Here is an 18,969-nt window from a genome sequence, read left to right as displayed (position 1 = left end):
CCTGCCACTCTAGTTTAAACCTTCCCCACAGTATTAGTGAATACCCCTGCGAGGATATTGGTCCCAGTCTTCCTGGGGTGCAACCTGTCCAGCTTGTATAAGTCCCATCTTCCCCAGAATCAATCCAGATGTCACAGGATTCTAAATACTTCCCTCCTACACCATCTCTCCAGCCACACATTCATCTGGTCTATTCTCTTATTCCTGATCTCACTAGCATGTGGCACTGGGAGTAATCGTGAGATTACTACCTTGAGGTCCTACTTTTTAATTTATTTCCTAGCTCCTTATATTCTGTTTGTAGGACCTCATCCCTCTTTTTACCTATGTCATTGGCACCAATATGGACCATGACCTCTGGCTGTTCACCCTTCCCCTTCAGAATGTCCTGCAGCTGCTCAGTGACATCCTTGACCCTGGCACCAGGGAGGCAACATACCATCCTGGTGTCAGGTCTGCAGCTGCAGAAATGTCTATCTGTCCTCCTTACGATAGAATCCCCTATCACTATTGCTCTCCCGCTCTTTTCTCTCCTCCCCCCACCCCACCCCCCACCAACACATGCAGCTGAGGCACCCATGGTGCCATGGATTTGACTCTTACTGCATTCCCCTAAGAAAACATGTTCCCCAGCAGCAACCAAAATGGAAAATCTGTTAGAGAGGGAAATGGACACAGGGGACTTTGGCGCTACCTGCCTAGTGCCTTTACTCTTTCTGGTGGCCACCCATTCCATTTCAGCCTGTGCACTCTTTTACCTGTGGTGCGACCACCTCACTGTACATGATCCATGAAGATCTCAGCCCAGTGGATGCTCCGCAGTGACTCCAGCTGCTGCTCCAGATTTGAAACGCAGATTTCAAATAGCTGCAGCTGGAGATACTTCCTGCACACATGGTCAGCATGGACACTGGAAGTGTCTCTGACTTCTCATATTGCACAAGAAGAGCATTTCACATGACTGAGCTGCCCTGCCATGACTTACCCTTAAATTACTCCCTTTACTTCCTCTAGTTTAGAGAATATTAAGGACAGTAGAAACACTCACCAAGTCTTATTTACCAAGGCCACTGCTCTTCTTACTGAGCCAAGGTAGAAAATGAAAGGATCATTCCCTTTTCAGTGAACTAACTCACTCACCAAACTCCAACTGAAGCACTCAAATGCAGCCCAAAGCAGCACTCCAGTGCAGACAAAAGCAGTACTGTAGATGGCTTGCTTTTATGCTGTCTGAATCTTGCTTCTGAAAACCTGTTTAAACCAGTTAACTAATTAACTAGCTGCAAGCAGAGCCAGAATGAGCCCTGTGTTAAAGCTGGACTAAAACTCACCTTCTCCCAACTCAAAGAGTAACTTTTAATTCATTGCTTAATTAAAGAAAGACTAGACTGTAGATAGAAATTAACTTTTAAATTAAATTAACCCTTAAAACTCCCTCACTCACCAAACTCCAACTGAAGCACTCAATGCAGCCCAAAGCAGCACTCCAGTGCATGTTCTGTTAGAACTGAAGCTGGCGCAACAAATGCATCAGAGACCCTTGGAGAAGGTCGTTGAACATGAGGAGGATGCCCACACGATGCACATGCACCACACCTCCTATCCTTGTTTCTCAAATAGGCACGTCATATTAGTTTGATGCCCACATGGTGCCAAGACATGGCACCTGGATTGGTGCAATTTATCCTAGCACCCTTGAGAAAGGAAAAGGAAAATCAAACAGTGCAGCCCCATCCTTCCCCGATCACCATCCAGTAACCCCCACTTGTCTGAACATTGACAAGATCAGGTTCCCTGTGATATCTTCCACAGTTGAATAGTCGAGTGGCATTCACTGCTCACACATCAAGAGTGGCCACTTGAGAGGGAGGCTGGAGGATGGCTAATGCTCTTCAGGAAGTTGATAATTTACCACGAGTCAAGGGGGATGGGGGGGGGGGGGGGTGGGTGAGAAAGTAAAAAAATATAGCACCAGTAATAGGCTCAAGTTGCCATCATTCATCGGAAGCCTTTTCTCTCTTGCATTCGCATTCAATGCCAACATCTGCCTGCACAGGGACCATTGGGTGTACAAAATGAGCACGGGAGAGAAATCCAAGGAATAAAGATTAACCGCGAGCGGGTTCATATTTAGTCAGATGAAAACGAGGAAACTCGCTCGGAAAGCGTCTCCCGTGAGTAATTTTGATAGGGCTGACACATATTTGGAGGGTTTTACTTCCGCTCTGTCCGCCATCCAGCAGGAACAATATAACCCAACAAAAAATAGAGCGAGACTGTCAGACGGACCGGGAGGACAGCAGAGATGCGGAGGGAGAGCTAGCCGGTAGATCGCTTGCGAGGATCCGGAGGTATTTCATTTCAAATCAGTCCCACTCCGCCCGCTTTTGTTGGAGAAGAACTGCTGCTGCTGCTGCTGCGGCGGTGGTGGTGGCACTTGGGTCAATGCAGCGCATCCCCAGCCGGACAAGCAGCGCCTTGACTTCAGTGTCAAACCCCCACCCCCCTGAGTTTGGACAGAGCAGCGATCCAGCGCACGGGCTGTCACTTCTGCTTGTCGTTTCGGGCTCTTGAGGCTCTCTCGCTGCTCCTAATCCGTGGGCTTTATCGATCTATCTATCTATCTATCTTATCTATTACAACCCTGTTCAGTACCGCGCACAGCAATACCGGGTTTTTTTTTGGTGTTGAAAGGTTTCTTCATTCTCTCTTTTTATTTTTTTTAATTTTTTTTTTTAGTTGTAAAAAGAAACCGAGCTGTCAATGTGACCGCAACAGGGAACCTCGGGGGCAGTAGCGGTTTGTTACAAAGCGGGGAATCTCCTCTCCCCAGCTTGTCAGCCGAGCTGTTTTGGGATTACACCTGCTGTTTGTTGTGTGGTGGGGAATAATAATGCACAAATGTGACAACCCGGCTCCCTCGACGTATTCTCTGAATGACTGTGACCAGGGTTTTAATCGCCCCTTGATTCCCACACGACCGTCTCAGGAAGTTTCTTTTCTTTTTCGGTCAACTTTCAAAAGGGATGAATTGTATTTGAGCAATGTGATGATTTCACGTGTGAGGCTTTGCTGGAACAAAACAATTTACTTTCTACAATGCACAAAGTTTCTGAGAGTTTGATGGCTCAGGACTTCTTGCTAGTTCACCTACAAATGCCAGATCTTTACTATACCACTAAATTGTCCTGGATTGAAGGTAATAAAGTGATGGGTTGTTAAGAATCTAGTATACCGGCTGTAACAGGACAGTTTTGTTATGGCCACCTCCCAAGCCTACCCTCACCTCTTTTGGTTGCCCTTTTCTGACCATCTTCTCTCCAACCTTATCTTGTTCATGAGGCCCACCATCTCTGCTCCTAAAGCCATTCTCACTAAATTGTAGAAAATCCAACCTCTCTTCTTGGTCCCCATGCTCACATTGGTTTTCCCTTCTCAGACTTCCTTTCAAAACTGGCATCATCAGCCCCTCCTTAAAAAACAAAATCCTCTCCCCCTCTGTCTCCATCTGCAAACTCCCTTTTCCTGCCAAAGTCCTTGAGTGTGTTGTTGCCTCCCAAATCCATGACATCTACCCAGCAACTCAGCTTGAATCTCAGCAATCAGGTTTGCTCCCCTCTCACTGAACTAAAATTGTCTTGACCAAAATGACAAATCACATTTCCAGTGAATGCAGCCATGGTACATGATATCTACTTGTCCCCCATGCCCTTTAACATGGCTGACCACGCTATTGTCCTGCAGCCTCTCTCCTCCATTGTCTAACTCAGTGGGATTACCCTGGCTTAGCTTCACTCTTACCTATATAATTGTGGCAGGAACATCTGTACCCATTTCTTCTCTTCCCACCCACAGCACTGTCACACAAGAGTCACACAAGGATCCATTTTTGGCCACAGCCTCACCCCCTCATTTACAAGCTGCTGATTGGCTACATCATTCATAGACATGGACCTGTTCTGCATGATCACTGATCACACCCTGATCTATCCGTCCACCACTTCTCTCAACTCCTCCACTATCAAACTGCTTGTTCATTATCAAGTCATGGATGAGCTGCAATTTCCTCCATCTTAACATTGGTAACTGAAACCAGAGTCTCGGCTTTCTGCACAAACTCTATACCCTTGCTGCCATTTCCAACCTCCTAACTGACCACTGTCTCTGCCTGAATCAAATTATTCACAACCTCCGTTTCCTAATCAATACTTAGCTGAGCTTTTGATGTATACCGTCTCCATCACAAAGACCCACCTACTTCCACCTTCACAACATTGCCCACCCTATCTCAGCCCAAATGTTGTTAAAACCCACATCCATGCCTTTGCTACCTCCAGACTATTCCAATGTGCATCTAGCCAGACACTAATTCTCCACCATCCATAAACTTTAGCGCATTTAAAACTCTGCTTCCCTTATCATATCTCTGTAACCCTCTCCAGAATTGCAAAGCCCTCCCACTGAACTCTCCATTCCTATGATTTTGGCTTGTTGTCATTCCCCTTCCCCACCATTTGTGGCTGAGACTTTGCCTCTCCAACTGAAATCTCCTTTTTCATAAGCCTTTTTAAAATTCATCTCTTTGAATAGGTCATCAATCCTAACGTTATCTTTGGCTCAGCATCTATTTTTTCCTCATGTCTCTTTGAAGGACCTTAGAGTATTTTTCTACATGAATATATATATATTGTATGCACACACATATAAATTGTTGGCATTGAGTCATTACGGCACAGAAAGGGCCATTCGGCCCAAAGAGTCCATACCTGCTCTTTGTAGAGCAATACAATCAGCCCCATTTTTCTACTTTAACCCCGTAGCCCTGCAAGTTTATCTTCCTCAAGTACCCATCCAATTTCCTTTTGAAATCATTCATCATCTTTGCTTTCACCACTCTCATGGACAGCAAGTTCTAGGTCATTAACATTCACTGCATGAAAAAGCTCTGTTGTTTGCAATGTGGATGATGAAGTAGTGTTTAGATTCACTTGTTTTCATTTCACAATGAAGTTATGCACTTCAGGCATATAAAGTATAGATGACTGAAATTCTAGTTTTTTTTCATGTGAGGGTTATCCATCTGCAAATATTAGCACATCTCCAGGCACCCCCCCCCCACTCCTAACTTGTGAAAGACTGAGTCAGCTAATGAAAGAAAAATGGTGCTATCATTGCAGAAAATATGAAAAAAAATGTCTTCTACTGCAACAGAAATAATGTATCAGTAGGTCAACAAATGCGGCATTCTGGAGACACTGGTAACAGTGCATAGTGTGCCTGGTCACATATGAACAGAGATCTGATGAAACTGCAGATCCCGATGTGCAAACGTATGACTTAAAAGGAAAAAAATGAGCTTTCCACTACAGCACATGATAGAAGACCTTGCAGATTGTACAGATGTGATTCTGTGCTTTCTGAAATCAAATGTTATGTAGTTCAGCTTGAAATTAAACCCATTTAAATTACTTGCTTCTAACATTAACGTATTTTGCAACAAATTTAATTTATATACCTACCATAGAATTTGACTTTTCTGTATTTGAGAACTATATGCATCATATTATAAATCTTAGTCTCTAAATTTAAACCTGAATGAGATTTCATACGCAAATGAGATTTCCAAAAGGCATTCAGTAAGGTGCCACATAAAAGGTGCTTTACACAAGATAAGAGCTCATGGTGTTGGGGGATAACATGTTAGCATGGATAGAGGATTGGTTAGCTAACAGAAAGCAGAGAGTCAGAATAAATGGGTTGTTTTCAGGTTGCCAAACTATAACCAGTGGAGTGCCACAGGGATCAGTGTTGGTGCCTCAACTATTTACAATCTTTGGATGAAGGCAGCCATTGTATGATAGCTAAATTTGCTGACGAGACAAAGATAGATAGCATAGCAAGTTGTGTAGAGAACACAGAGTCTGCAAAGGGATACACATAAGTTTAGTGAGCGGGCAAAAATTTGGCAGATGCAGTATGTGGGAAAATGTGAGGTTGTCCACTTTGGCAAGAAGAATAGAAAAGCAAAATATTATTTAAATGGAGAGAGATTGAGGTACAGAGGGATCTGGGTGTCCTTGTACACGAATCATAAAAAGCTAGCATTCAGGGAGCAAGTAATTAAGAAGGCAAATGGAATGTTTGCCTTTATTGCTAGGGGAATAGAGTATAAAGGAGGGAAGTCTTGTTGCACTCTACAAAGTCTTAGTGAGACCTCATCTGGTGTACTGTGTACAGTTTTGGTCCCCTTACTTAAGAAGGGGCGTAATTGCATTGGAAGCAATTCCTGGGATGAAGGGGTTGTCTTATGAGGAAAGGTTGAGCAGGTTAGGCCTTTTTAAATTGGAGTTTAGAAGAATGAGAGGTGAGCTTATTGAAACATATAAGATTTTGAGTGGGTTTGACAGTCAGGATGCTGGGAGGGAGGATGTTTCCCTTTGTGGGAACTAAGGGGTATAGTCTAAAAATAAGAGGTCTTCCATTTAAGATGGAAATGAGGAGGATTTTGTTTCTCTTCCCAGAGAACAGTGGAGGCTGGATCATTGAATATATTCAAGGCTGAGTTAGATTTTTGTTGACAAGGGTTATGGGGAAGGGGATGGGTGGTGGCAGGCAGGAAAGTGGAGTTAAGGCCACAATCAGATCAGCCGTGATCTTATTGATTGGTGCAGCAGGCTCAAGGGGCAGAATGTCCAACTCCTGCTATTTTATATGATCTTATATCTTCATCTTTTGTGTGTTTCTGTTAGGAATTAATTAGGTGTGTTAAGTGTATGCATTTTCTTTCTCTTTGGGTACACACACACGATCATCAACATATTGATGTTGGAAACTTTAGCTGGTGTACATCAAAATAAAGTCACCTTGATTTCAAGAGGACCAACATGTTTTCCTCGTACAAATAGGTTTTGAGGATTATTCCCAAAGGCAGTTTAGGAGATGGCCAATTATGTATCATAAATGCATTTATACAACAACAACTTGCATTTATATAGCACCTTTTTAGGTAATAACATGTCCCAAGGTGCTTCACAAATGCATTATTAAAACAAAATATGACTCCAAGCCAGTAAGGAGACATTAGAGCCAATAACCACAATTTGGTCGAATCATGATAATGTTGCCAGATTTTCTTAATTTTATTGGACTTTGTTTTACAAGTCAAATGCAATTAATACAAAAGTGAGGAATGATTACCTTACAAGAGAAAAAAAAGTAGGATATTTCCATTTTCAACCCTCCTCCTCCCCCCAAAATATATTAGGACTAATGGTGCTTCTCCATTATTATACAGAGTTTAGGGCTCATTTAGCAATGTGGCAATGTATCATGGCTTTTTGGGTTGCTTCGAACTGGTGGTCCATTTTTTGTAAGGGAGACTTTCTTCAATATGTGTTAAATATGAAAAGCTTCTCATGACATTACTTGTAGACGTTTTCAGAACCAGGTTTTTTTGTATCTATTGTTTGAGTATCTGAAACAGCACTTAACCTGGAAGAGGGATAGTTGGCACCTGAAATCTGAATCACTCTGAGCAGGATAAAATCAATGAGGGTTTGTTTGTTATTTTCCAAACACTCATTGTTTTTAAAGCCAATCATTGAAAGTTGATTTAAATATAAAATAAAATATGTACTGATATAGTGTGTATGTGTATAGTGTGTGTATATATATATATATTTGTGTGTATATATATGTGTGTGTGTGTGTATATATATATGTGTGTGTGTGTAGGTATATATATATGTGTATGTATATATATATATATATATATAGTCTTGTCATAAAACTTACTCTGAATACATAGATTTGAATTAATTGTTGCATTGTAGTCTGGCTCTTAGCTCCATTCATTTTGTTTTTGTAAGCTTTATTACAATATTTTACATTCAGAGTCCTTCATTTTATTGTGAGAATTATAGCCCAGAAATTGCTATCAGAGGTAATGGATTACATCACGGCAAATGTGCAGTAGTAGACAGTAATGTGTGGAGTATGGATTTATGCATGTCAGCTTTTGATCTGCCCTGGAATTACTGAAGGGAGGGAGAGTGAGAAACAAGAGGGGGTGGGGGGGGGAGGGGGGGGTGGTGGGAGAGAGATCTAATAATGTACAAGTGACCTTAGTTGTGGCAGTTATTGCTGATATGATTATTCATCAAAGGAGGGGGTTAGGCTTGAAATTACAAGAGGGTGGTTATGAAGCTTTGCCTTTTGCTTCAGAAAGACATGCAGATAATTTGTACTTTAAGTGGCATTGCTCGTGATTGTCAAGAGGATCACATCCTCAACTTGTATTCCTTCAATTCTTTCCAAGCTAGTATAAAAGAGATTAGCTATTTTGTTTTGATGCCTCAAGGAGATAATCAACGTTTCACACAGGTGAGGTGATGCACTTTAGCATTCTGGGGTGTGTATAAGCTGTGCTGATGCCGAACGGAAGTTGTCAGAGTGTTTCAAGGTGCAGTGAGGTGCTGGCTTGCTCTTCTTCTTGGAGTAACATATGTCAAAGTGCTGCATCAAAGAGATAGTAATGTTTGCATTCATTCATGGGATGTGAGTATCACTGACTAGGCCAGCATTTATTGTCCATCCCTAATTGCCCTTGCTCAGAGGGCATTTAAGAGTCAACCCACATTGCTGTGCGTCTGGAGTCATGTGTAGGCCAGACCAGGTAAGGATAGCAGATTTCCTTCTCTAAAGAGTCATTAGTGAACTGGATGGGTTTTTTTTTACAACAGTTAACTTTGAATTCTAGATTGTTTTTTATTGAATTCAAATCTCAGCATCTGCCATGGTGGAATTCAAACCCTGGTCCCTAGAGTATTACCCTAGGTCTCTGGAATATTAGTCAGTGACAATACCACTATGCCACTGCCTATTACTGAAATTGAGTGTGTCAGTGATTAAGCATGACATTTGCATGATACTAAACCATCATTGGCTAACAAAGATTTTTTGTCTGAAGTCTAGTGATAGACAGTGTTCATGTCATTAAATAAATTTGGATTCAATGAAGATTGATGTCTTTGTTCTTTGCATCAATGAAAAACAAAGATAAGATTCTTGTGACAAGAAATAAGATGGCTACTCAGCATCAGCCTACTGGACTGCAATAATTAGGTGAAGGGACAAAATCTATGGTGCATGGTATAACCAAGGCTAAAAGAAGAAGAGAAAGCAAGATAATCAGTGTTTATTGATGCCAAACTAGATAATTAAAAGTCTAGATCATAAGAAGAATGGAAGAAGCAGAGGAGGTGAGGAACTGAAGAATTCTGTGCAAAGTAATTTGGAGCATCTAAAATCTTAATTGTAAGAACATTGACTTAGAGATGCAAATCATGTAAAAAATTTATTTGGATTTTCCAACACTTCAACACTACACAATCCCTCAGTATTACTCCAAATGGGGACTTAATTTTCAATATTTATATTCAGTGTGCAGTTTGCAGTTAAAGGAGACAGATGAGCACACTTCCTCGCATTTCTTTGTGACTTGAAAACCATGTTTAATTTGTCCCTGTGGTGGGGGAGGCTGGGGGGTTGCGCAGAGAGGAGAAGAAATTCAGATCATTTTAAAACATCTCTCCTGCATGCCTCTCTGCATCATTCCTCAACTGCTGTTTAAACCAATTATTAAAAGCTTAATAAAAGGAAATATTTGCAATTATGTTATCATATCACACATTGTCAGAACGTACCAAAGTCCCTCAGATAATGATGAAGTGTCATATTGAGCAAACGTGGCAGTCATCAGGTACCAGCAATTTGCTCACAAACTGGGATTGGATAAATGACCATTGTCGCGCTGAATAATTTATCTGCAACTTGTGGCATTTCCTTTAAGGACTTTACACTACTGATGTTGTAGATAATTTGTAAGTTTTGATTGTTTTTACAAAGGCTGCAAGATCATGCGGTCTGACAGCATATCATTTTGCAGGTGACTTTAGTTGCCAAAATGTTTTAAATGTACTGCTATGTCTTGCTGCAATCCCATTGTTTGCATTTTAGGGGAGTGTATTTTTTCTAAACAAATTCTCAGAGGTTTGCTGCACAAATTGCTTAAGCCTTTAAAACAAAGCACTTTATTGATTCCATTTCTAAACTGGGAAAATATATCAGAAATCTCAAATGAAACAACAGTTGTAATATTTGAAAGCATTTCAATTTATCTGCATGATAAATTGATTTCAAAATTGCATCCGACTTTTATGAGCTATATTTAGCTGAGTCATGTAAGCATATTTTCGAAAAGGGCTCTGGCGGTTGCAGAAAAGTCAGGGAATCAGTGGGAAGCCATGGAATATGCAAATTAGTACCATTGGAGAATAGGATTGAAAAACTAAAGATTCATGTACACTATGATCACAAGTGCAGTGAGATTTCACTCGGGCCATTATTTTATGGCCCCTCCCGCCTGGCGGGATATTACAGTCCTGCCGAACTGAATGGAGATTTAAATGGCTTGCCGCATTCGCCAGGTTTGACATGCCGTGGCAGGGCTGTAGAACCCTGAGCCTCGGTGTCAATTCTCCTGTGGATGCCAAAATGTCATGCAAGGTATAAAAATTTAGATTGCAATTCAAATATACTTTAAACTATGCTTAGGCCTGGACTATTATAATCATTGAATATTTGAGCCTTTATGCAAGAATGCTGTCACCCCTTTTCCAGAAGATTTTATCTAATTTCTTGAAATGCAACTAATGAGAATTAAAAAATTATGGCCAAGAGCAGACCCAAGAATTGTGCGTTTTAGCAACTTGTGCAAATAATTTACAGTTTCTAAGCCTCTGACATTTTGTTGCTCTGGTCAGTATGTTCTTCAGTGTATTACTTTTAATGAATCTGTAAATGGATTCATTAAAGTTAATGGTGAGAGGGAAGTATCAGTTTTCAAAATAGTTCAACACATAAATGTTTTCTTCCCCACATGCAAAAGCTAGTGACTGGGATACCCTCTTTGCTTCAACTCATTCCCAAAGTGTGGAATTTAAAATATAATTAAGTCTCTAGCAACGGACATAGAAGCCTAGACTTGCACTGAGACATGTTATTAAAAAGTACTATTTTTGGAGCATTGAGTAAGACTGTATTGGGAACTATGTGGTGTAGCAAATAAATTCAAAGTCTGTGGTTTAATAATTGATGCAAATAAGGCTCTCAAATAATGCAGATTTACTTGGTGATCTGTTTCCTCCCCATCCCATTCTTCCTCCCTGATCTTACACACACACATAGACAATGCAATTGCTATATATTCCCATATCTCTGCAGTTCAATCAAAGGTTTCAACACCATGCAGTAAGTCTGAAACTATTTTCAATATGGCTTCCCCTCACTATGGAAATGATAACTTACTTTTATAGTCCCTACAGATAATTAAATATTTTTGCACATGCAAGCTGTAAGAATCTTTAATTATAAACTTACCCCCAATACCATTTACTAATCGCATGCCATCCTCAAAGTTGTTCATAACAGGGTCCAGCAGAATAAAGAGATTATTCAGGCCATTGGTTGTCCTGCTTCCAACAAATTGTGATTAACTTGCAATGCTGTGGAGTCTAGTTTTATTTAGCCTCTTGATAGCGCCAGTTATAATCACAAGTGACATTTCTTCCCAGTACCAGAATCTTAAAAAAAAAGAAATCTCCATGATATAGCTTCACAATTATTCAAGTCTGACTAGTTGCATTCTTTATGATTCCTTTTGATCTAGGAAAGTGCCTATTTCAAGAGGCCCATTCAAAGTTATTTGGTCTTCTTGCAATGTTTCCTCATTCAGCATCATTAGGAAAATTGCCTGATTTAGCAACTCACGCTTGACTCCATCAGCAGATCTTAATCCATGGAACTGATGGATAATATTTATGCAATTGAGGAAAAAAAAACTGCAAGATAACAGTTGTAGCCTTTGTTCAATTATTCGTCTTTTTAAAGAATACTGCACTAGAAAGCCTTAACTGTGTAAACCTACCAGTGGGGCCAAGTAGTATTTGGAATAATTGGCTTGTTGTACTATATCACTTTGTTCCTGCACTGGATACATCCCTAAAAGTTACATCATGTTGAGATGAAATCCTTATATATTAGTTGAAGGCAGAGTTCAACATTTTATAACCCTTAAATAAGCAATTAAAGAATTATTGTTTGTTTGAGATTGAGAGGAATCAGACTTTTATGTTAAAATACTCATAAATGAACTGAAATTTACATGCTATGTTTCTGGAAGGTCAGAGTGCAATTGATGGGAAGGTAGGTGATTTGCTTTTTCATGCAATTGTGGAACTTCTTTGATTACTAACTTATGGAACTGTATAGCCTTTTCATTTCACCTTTTCAATAACAATAAGCATTGTGCTGTGATTAATAACCATAGTGCGTTAAGTCCCATATTAGGCCTATGCAGAATGGTAGCCACTGTGAGAGAATTACTGGTGGGAATATTAAGTATATCTTATTTAATGTCTCAGAAGAACATCAGAAATTGTCACTATGGCAGGAATAATCCATGCTAGTTACGTCCTTGGGGAATATGGATTTTGTTTGCAGGCAAGTAGTTCTGTAATAAAAGTTGTCTTCCTAGATGTTAAACAGTTGATACTGTCAAACCACTGAAATACGGGAGCGCTTCAGTTGCTCCAACTTCCTGCTTCACTGGTCCCATTTCGGACTACCATTGCTATGAGGTAAATGCTGAAGGTCCAACTTTACTTTGAATCACAGTTTGATCTGCCCAGAACATGGGATTGTACCAATTTCTCATTTCATTGCTGCTGAAAGTGCAAGAAGGGTAATTGAGGTGAAGCAAAGTGTTAATTGACATAAGCTGTTTTCATACAGATTCAAGGACCTCAGCATCCATAAAAGTAGCATTTCTGCTATTACATTTATCTTCTGTAGTCTTTTAGACCCAGCACTATCTGCAGAAAATGGATAAACATTAGCTCTCAATCACAAGTGTTTTTTTTTATTCGTTCATAGGATGTGGGGATCGCTGGCTTAGGCCAGCATTTATTGCCCATCCCTAATTGTTGTTCAGAGAGCATTTAAAAGTCAACCACATTGCTGTGGGTCTGGAGTCACATGTAGGCCAGACCAGGTAAGAACGGCAGATTTCCTTCCCTAAAGGGCACTAGTGAACCAGATGGGTTTTTATGACAATCAGCAATGGTTTCATGGTCGTCATTTTCAACCACTTTTAATTTTTTAAAAATTGAATTCAAATTTCACATTTTGCTGTGGTGGGATTCAAACCCAGGCCCCCAGAGCGTTGCCCTGGGTCTCTGGATTACTAGCCTAGTAAAATTATCACTACGCCACCATCTCCCCCAAAATGTGCCACCATATGTCCTAGCCCTCAGGATTCAAGTGAAAAAGTCGAGTCATTCTGAGATGTTCCTACATACCTTCAGCTGCCAGTTATACACTGGCATTTGCAGATTGTTTGAAAGAGCTTGCCCAAGAACTGCAAGCTCCTAATATCTGACCCACATAAACATAAACAATATAAGAACAGTTAAAGAACCCTTATGTATGTGGAAGAAACAGAAAACAATTTCTTAACCGAAAGATTTTGAGAAAATTAAGTGGTAAAAAGTAAATAATAATTAATTATAAATTTAAAATTCCCTTGCTGTTATTTTTTCTCTCACTTTCTCTTTTCTCTCAATCTCTGAGTGGAATCTACTAAAGAGCCAGCAGGAACCCCACGTCACCCGTGTTGGGGAAGGCCCACTGGAATTAAGTGCCCAACAGGCATGTAAGTGGCCAGGATCAGGCTTCACTGGGGATTTCCTTACATAGGAACATAGGAGCAGGAGTAGGCTATTCAGCCCATCGAGCTTGCTCTGCCAATCAATATGATCATGGCTGATCATCCATTTCAGTGCCCCTTTTTTCCCACACTATCCTCTTATCCCTTTATGTCATTGACATTAAGAAATCTGCCCATCTCCACTTCAAACTTACTCAATGGCTGAGATTCACAACCCTCTGAGTAAAAAAAAATTCTCCTGATCTCGGTCCTAAGTGGCTTCCCCTTATTTTGAAATTGTGTCCCCTGGTTCTAGAGTCCCCAACCAGGGGAAGCATCTTACCTGAATCTACCCTTTAAGTATTTTGTAGATTTCAATGAGATCATCTCTCATTCTTCGAAACTCTAGAGCGTACAGGTGCAGTTTCCCCAATCTCTCTTCATAGGACAGTCCTGCCATCCTGGGAATAAGTGTGGGGAACCTTTGTTGCACTCCCTCCGTGTCAATATCCTTCCTTTCAGTAAGATAAGAGCCCATGGTGTTAGAGACAAGGTACTAGCATGGATAGAAGATTGGCTGTCTGGCAGGAGGCAGAGAGTGGGAATAAGGGGGTCCTTCTCAGGTTGGCGGCCAGTGACTAGTGGAGTTCCGCAGGGGTCAGTGTTGGGACCACAACTTTTCACTTTATACATTAATGATCTAGATGAAGGAACTGAGGGCATCCTGGCTAAGTTTGCAGATGATACAAAGCTAGATGGAGGGACAGGTAGTATTGAGGAGACGGGGAGGCTGCAGAAGGATTTGGACAGGTTAGGAGAATGGGCAAAGAAGTGGCAGATGGAATACAACGTGGGGAAGTGTGAGGTCATGCACTTTGGTAGGAAGAATAGAGGCATAGACTATTTTCTAAATGGGGAGAGAATTCAGAAATCTGGAGCGCAAAGGACTTGGGAGTCCTAGTCCAGGACTCTCTTGAGGTTAACTTGCAGGTTGAGTCGGTAGTTAGGAAGGCAAATGCAATGTTGGCATTTATTTCGAGAGGATTAGAATATAAAAGCAGGGATGTGCTGCTGATGCTTTATAAGGCTCCGGTCAGACCCCATTTAGAATATTGTGAGCAATTTTGGGCCCCGTATCTCAGGAAGGATGTGCTGGCCCTGGAGAGGGTCCAGAGGAGGTTCACGAGAATGATCCCAGGAATGAAAGGCTTAACATATGAGGAACGTGTGAGGACTCTGGGTCTATACACGATGGAGTTTAGAAGGATGAGGGGGGATCTGATTGAAACTTACAGAATACTGAAAGGCCTGGATAGAGTGGACGTGGGGAAGATGTTTCCATTAATAGGAGAGACTAGGACCCAAGGGCTTAGCCTCAGAGTAAAGGGAAGACCTTTTAGAACAGAGATGAGGAGAAACTGTTTTAGCCAGAGAGTGGTGAATCTATGGAATTCATTGCTACAGAAGGCTGTGGAGGCCAGATCATTAAGTGTATTTAAGACCGAGATAGATAGGTTCTTGATTGGTAAGGGGATCAAAGGTTATGGGGAGAAGGCGGGAGAATGCGGTTGAGAAACCTATCAGCCATGATTGAATGGCGGAGCAGACTCGATGGGCCGATTGGCCTAATTTCTGCTCCCATGTCTTATGGTCTAAGGTAAGGGGACCAAAACTGCACACAGTTCTCCAGATGTGGTCTAACCAAGGTTCTATACAGTTGAAGCAAGAACTCGCTACTCCTGTACTCAAATCCTCTTGCAATAAAGGCCAACATACCATTAGTCTTCCTAATTGCCTGCTGCATCCTCATGTTACCCTTTGGTGACTTATTGGCAAGGACACCCAGGTCATTTTGTACATCGACACTTTCTAATATTTTACCATGGAAGAAATACTCTGAGCATTTGTTCCTCCTACCAAAATGAATATCCTCACATTTTCCACATTATATCCCATCTGCCATGGGGCAGTGGGCATGTTCTTGCCCACTTACTAAGTCTGTCCAAATCCTCTTGGAGCCGCTTTGCATCTTTCTCATAAACATTCCTACCTAGCTTTGTGTCATCAGCGAACTTGGAAATATTACATTTGGTCCCCGCATCCAAATCATTGATATATATTGTGAACAGCTGGGGTCCGAGTACTGATCCCTGCAGTACCTCACTTGTCACAACCTGCCAACATGAGAATGAGCCCTTTATTCCTACTCTCTGTTCTCTGCCTGTTAACCAATCCAGTGTGTTACCTCCTATCTCATGTGCTTTAATTTTGATAACCAATTCCTGTGGGGGACTTTATCAAAAGCCTTCTGAAAATCCAAGTATACAATGTACACTGACTCCCCTTTATCAATTCTGTTAGCAACATCCTCAAAAAACTCCAACAGGTTCATCAAACATGATTTCCCACTCATAAATCCATGTTGACTATGCCGAATCAGATCGTTGTTATCCAAGTGTCCATATATCACACCTTTTATAATAGATTCTAGCATTTTCCTAATTACTGATGTAAGGGTAACAGGTCTGTAGTTCCCTGTTTTCTCTTTCCCTCCCTTCTTAAATAGTGGAGTGACATTTGCTCCCTTCCAATCTGCAGGAACTGTTCAGAGCCTATAGAATTTTGGAAGATGATCACCAATGCATCCACTATCTCCATATCTACCGCTTTCAACACTCTGGGTTGTAGATCATCAGGTCACGGGGGACTTATCAACCTTCAGTCCCATTAATTTCTCCAATACAACCTTCTTACTAATACTAATTTCCTTTGATTCCTCATTCTAATCCCTTGGATCACTAATGCTGGTGGATTTCTTGTATATTCCTCAGTGAAGATAGACGCAAAGTGATCATTTAGCTTCTCTGACATTTTTCTATTCTCCATTATAAATGTTCCTGATTCTGCCTGTAAGTGACCCACATTTATCTTGGCTAAATGTTTCCTTTTTATGTCCCTATAGAAGCTTTTACATCTGTTTTTATGTTTTTTGCTAGTTTGCATACATATTCTAATCTCTCTTTCTCTATAAGTTTCTTGGTCCTCATTTGCTGTATTCTAAAATCCTCCCAACCCTCAGGCTTACTGCTATTTCTGGCAACTTTATAGGCCTTTTCCTTTAATCTTATATAATCCTTAACTTCCTTTGTTAGCCGTGGTTGACTGACTTTACCTTTTGGGTTGTTGTGCCTTAAAGGAATGTATAATTGCTGCAAACTATGTAATAATTCTTTAAAGACTGTCTACTGCCTATGTGCCATCATACCTTTTAATGTATTTTCCCAATCTACCCCGGCCAGTTTGTCCCTCATACCTTCATAATTTCCTTTGTTCAAATTTAACACCCTGGCTTCAGATTGAACTACCTCACTTTCAAACATAATATAAAATTCTATCATATTATGGTCACTCATCCCTAAAGGTTCTTTAACAACAAGATTATTAATTAGCCCTTTTTTTTTTTACATAATACTAGATCTAAAATAGCCTGATCTCTATTTGGCTCCTCAACTTACTGCTGTAGAAAACCATCCCTAACACACTCTGGAAATTTGTCTTCCACAGCATTAGTACTCATTAGGTTTACTCTGTCTATAAGCACATTGAAGTCACCTATGATTATTGTATTACCCATGCAACATGCTTCTCTAATCTCCTGATTAATACCATGACCTACACTACCACTGCTGTTTGGTGGCCTATAAACAACTCCCACCAAAGTTTGCTGCATCATGCTGTATCTTCCAGTTGCCAGGCCTCTCAATCAGGCATTGAGTATTTTTTTTAAATGAAGGATCTTACCCCCTCGCCTCCTCCTGGGAAACCTGCAAGCATATCTGACAGTGTTTGTTGTTTGGGCTTCCTGCATGGCGTCTCCTGCCCACTGCTGCTTGAATATCAGCAGCGGTGGGATAAGGCCCTTAAGTGGATGTCTTATCATTATGTCATTTGCCTATGATGTAACATGGTTCTTCCCTTTCCTGACACAGTGATAGTTCCTATTTAAGATGTCCTAGAAAACATGAAGTGAGAAATCAGTCCATTACTGCTTCAGGTGACAATTTACAAATCCACATTTGCTAATTTCCTGATCTTAACTGTACCAATACAGTGGGATTTCTAAAAGCTGGAACTTAATCATGTAGATTAAGAACAATATAAATTTCCTTCATTTGTTTTTGTTTGTTTTAAAGCACATTATCTCAATGTATCCCTCTGTATTATCCCCCCTCTCCCATCGAGAAAGTAAGAGTGTGCCCTGCACCTTGCCAAGCCCTGAAAAAGGCGGAGATGAGAAAATATATTTTTGATAAGAACTGTATGCTTTTAAATGGGAGAACCTAATTAAAGTATTAAAACCATGGGAAGTCAGTTTTACATTTAACAGGAGGAGTGCATTGTACTTGGACTAAAGGTTATGTGTAGACAGCAGGGTTTACAATGGCAACGTTCTGTGGTGCACATTGATAAATCAACATGCCTCTCCCCCCGCTACTCTTTTGAACTCTCGGAACTGAGCTGCAAAGTAGCCCAGTTATGTGTATCTAGAAGCAAACAGCTAACGATGTGCAGCTAATAAAGATTGCATTTGTTCCTGTAACACTCGTGTTTGAGTGAGTCACTGATGTGCTGTGCAGGACTTTGTGGGCCAGATGCTATTCTGATTTCCCTGGGTGCCTAAGGACAGCTTAGAGGAACAGAACAATGAAGGGTAAGTATCTTAAGAGCAGCTGCATAGAACCCTAATTCTGGGCATGCGGCAGGGTGAGTAGTTGAAGCTGCAAGATAACCATTAAACTTTAATCTCATTGCTCTTTATCAGTAAGCTTGAGGAGGAAGAATACATTTATCCAATTTTCCAATTAGTTTTTTTCATTCCTATTTTATGTTGTAAACATGACTTTCCAATACAGACCGCAGAAAATTAGGATTAACTTTAAAAAACTATCAATAAAGATTATAAATATGTTAAATTGAGGATTTACGATATGTATAATCTTGTTTAAACTCCCTTGGCAGTTTTTGCTCACCAAAGAGTTTTCTGATATTGCCAATGGTTCCCTTTGCAGAGAAACCATTTACCTTTTCTTCATAACACTGCACCTCAAAAAAACCATTCTGTAACATCTCCAATCATTTCAACTACTGCACCATATCTAATCATCCCTCCTTAAGGCACTTGAGCACATCACCATCGTCCAGAT

The 18,969-nt window shown here is 40.7% G+C and overlaps 1 protein-coding gene across 3 annotated transcripts in view; it reads left to right on the top strand.

Annotated features, from left to right (window-relative positions):
* The first annotated feature begins 2,008 nt into the window (after positions 1 to 2,008).
* The window catches only part of LOC121281799 (serine/threonine-protein kinase PAK 3), a 244,693-nt gene continuing 227,732 nt past the window's right edge, over positions 2,009 to 18,969 (top strand). For 2 of the 3 annotated variants that reach the window (XM_041194797.1, XM_041194793.1), the window contains exon 1: positions 2,267 to 2,351. The gene's annotated coding sequence lies outside the window, so the exon portion shown is untranslated. Of the gene's footprint in view, positions 2,352 to 18,969 lie in introns of all 3 variants that reach the window. The other variant, XM_041194794.1, reaches the window with a different exon arrangement.

Source organism: Carcharodon carcharias, chromosome 9 (genome assembly GCF_017639515.1).
Source record: "Carcharodon carcharias isolate sCarCar2 chromosome 9, sCarCar2.pri, whole genome shotgun sequence".
Classification (NCBI taxonomy): Eukaryota; Metazoa; Chordata; class Chondrichthyes; order Lamniformes; family Lamnidae; genus Carcharodon; species Carcharodon carcharias.
This window is presented reverse-complemented; position numbering and strand designations above follow the sequence as displayed.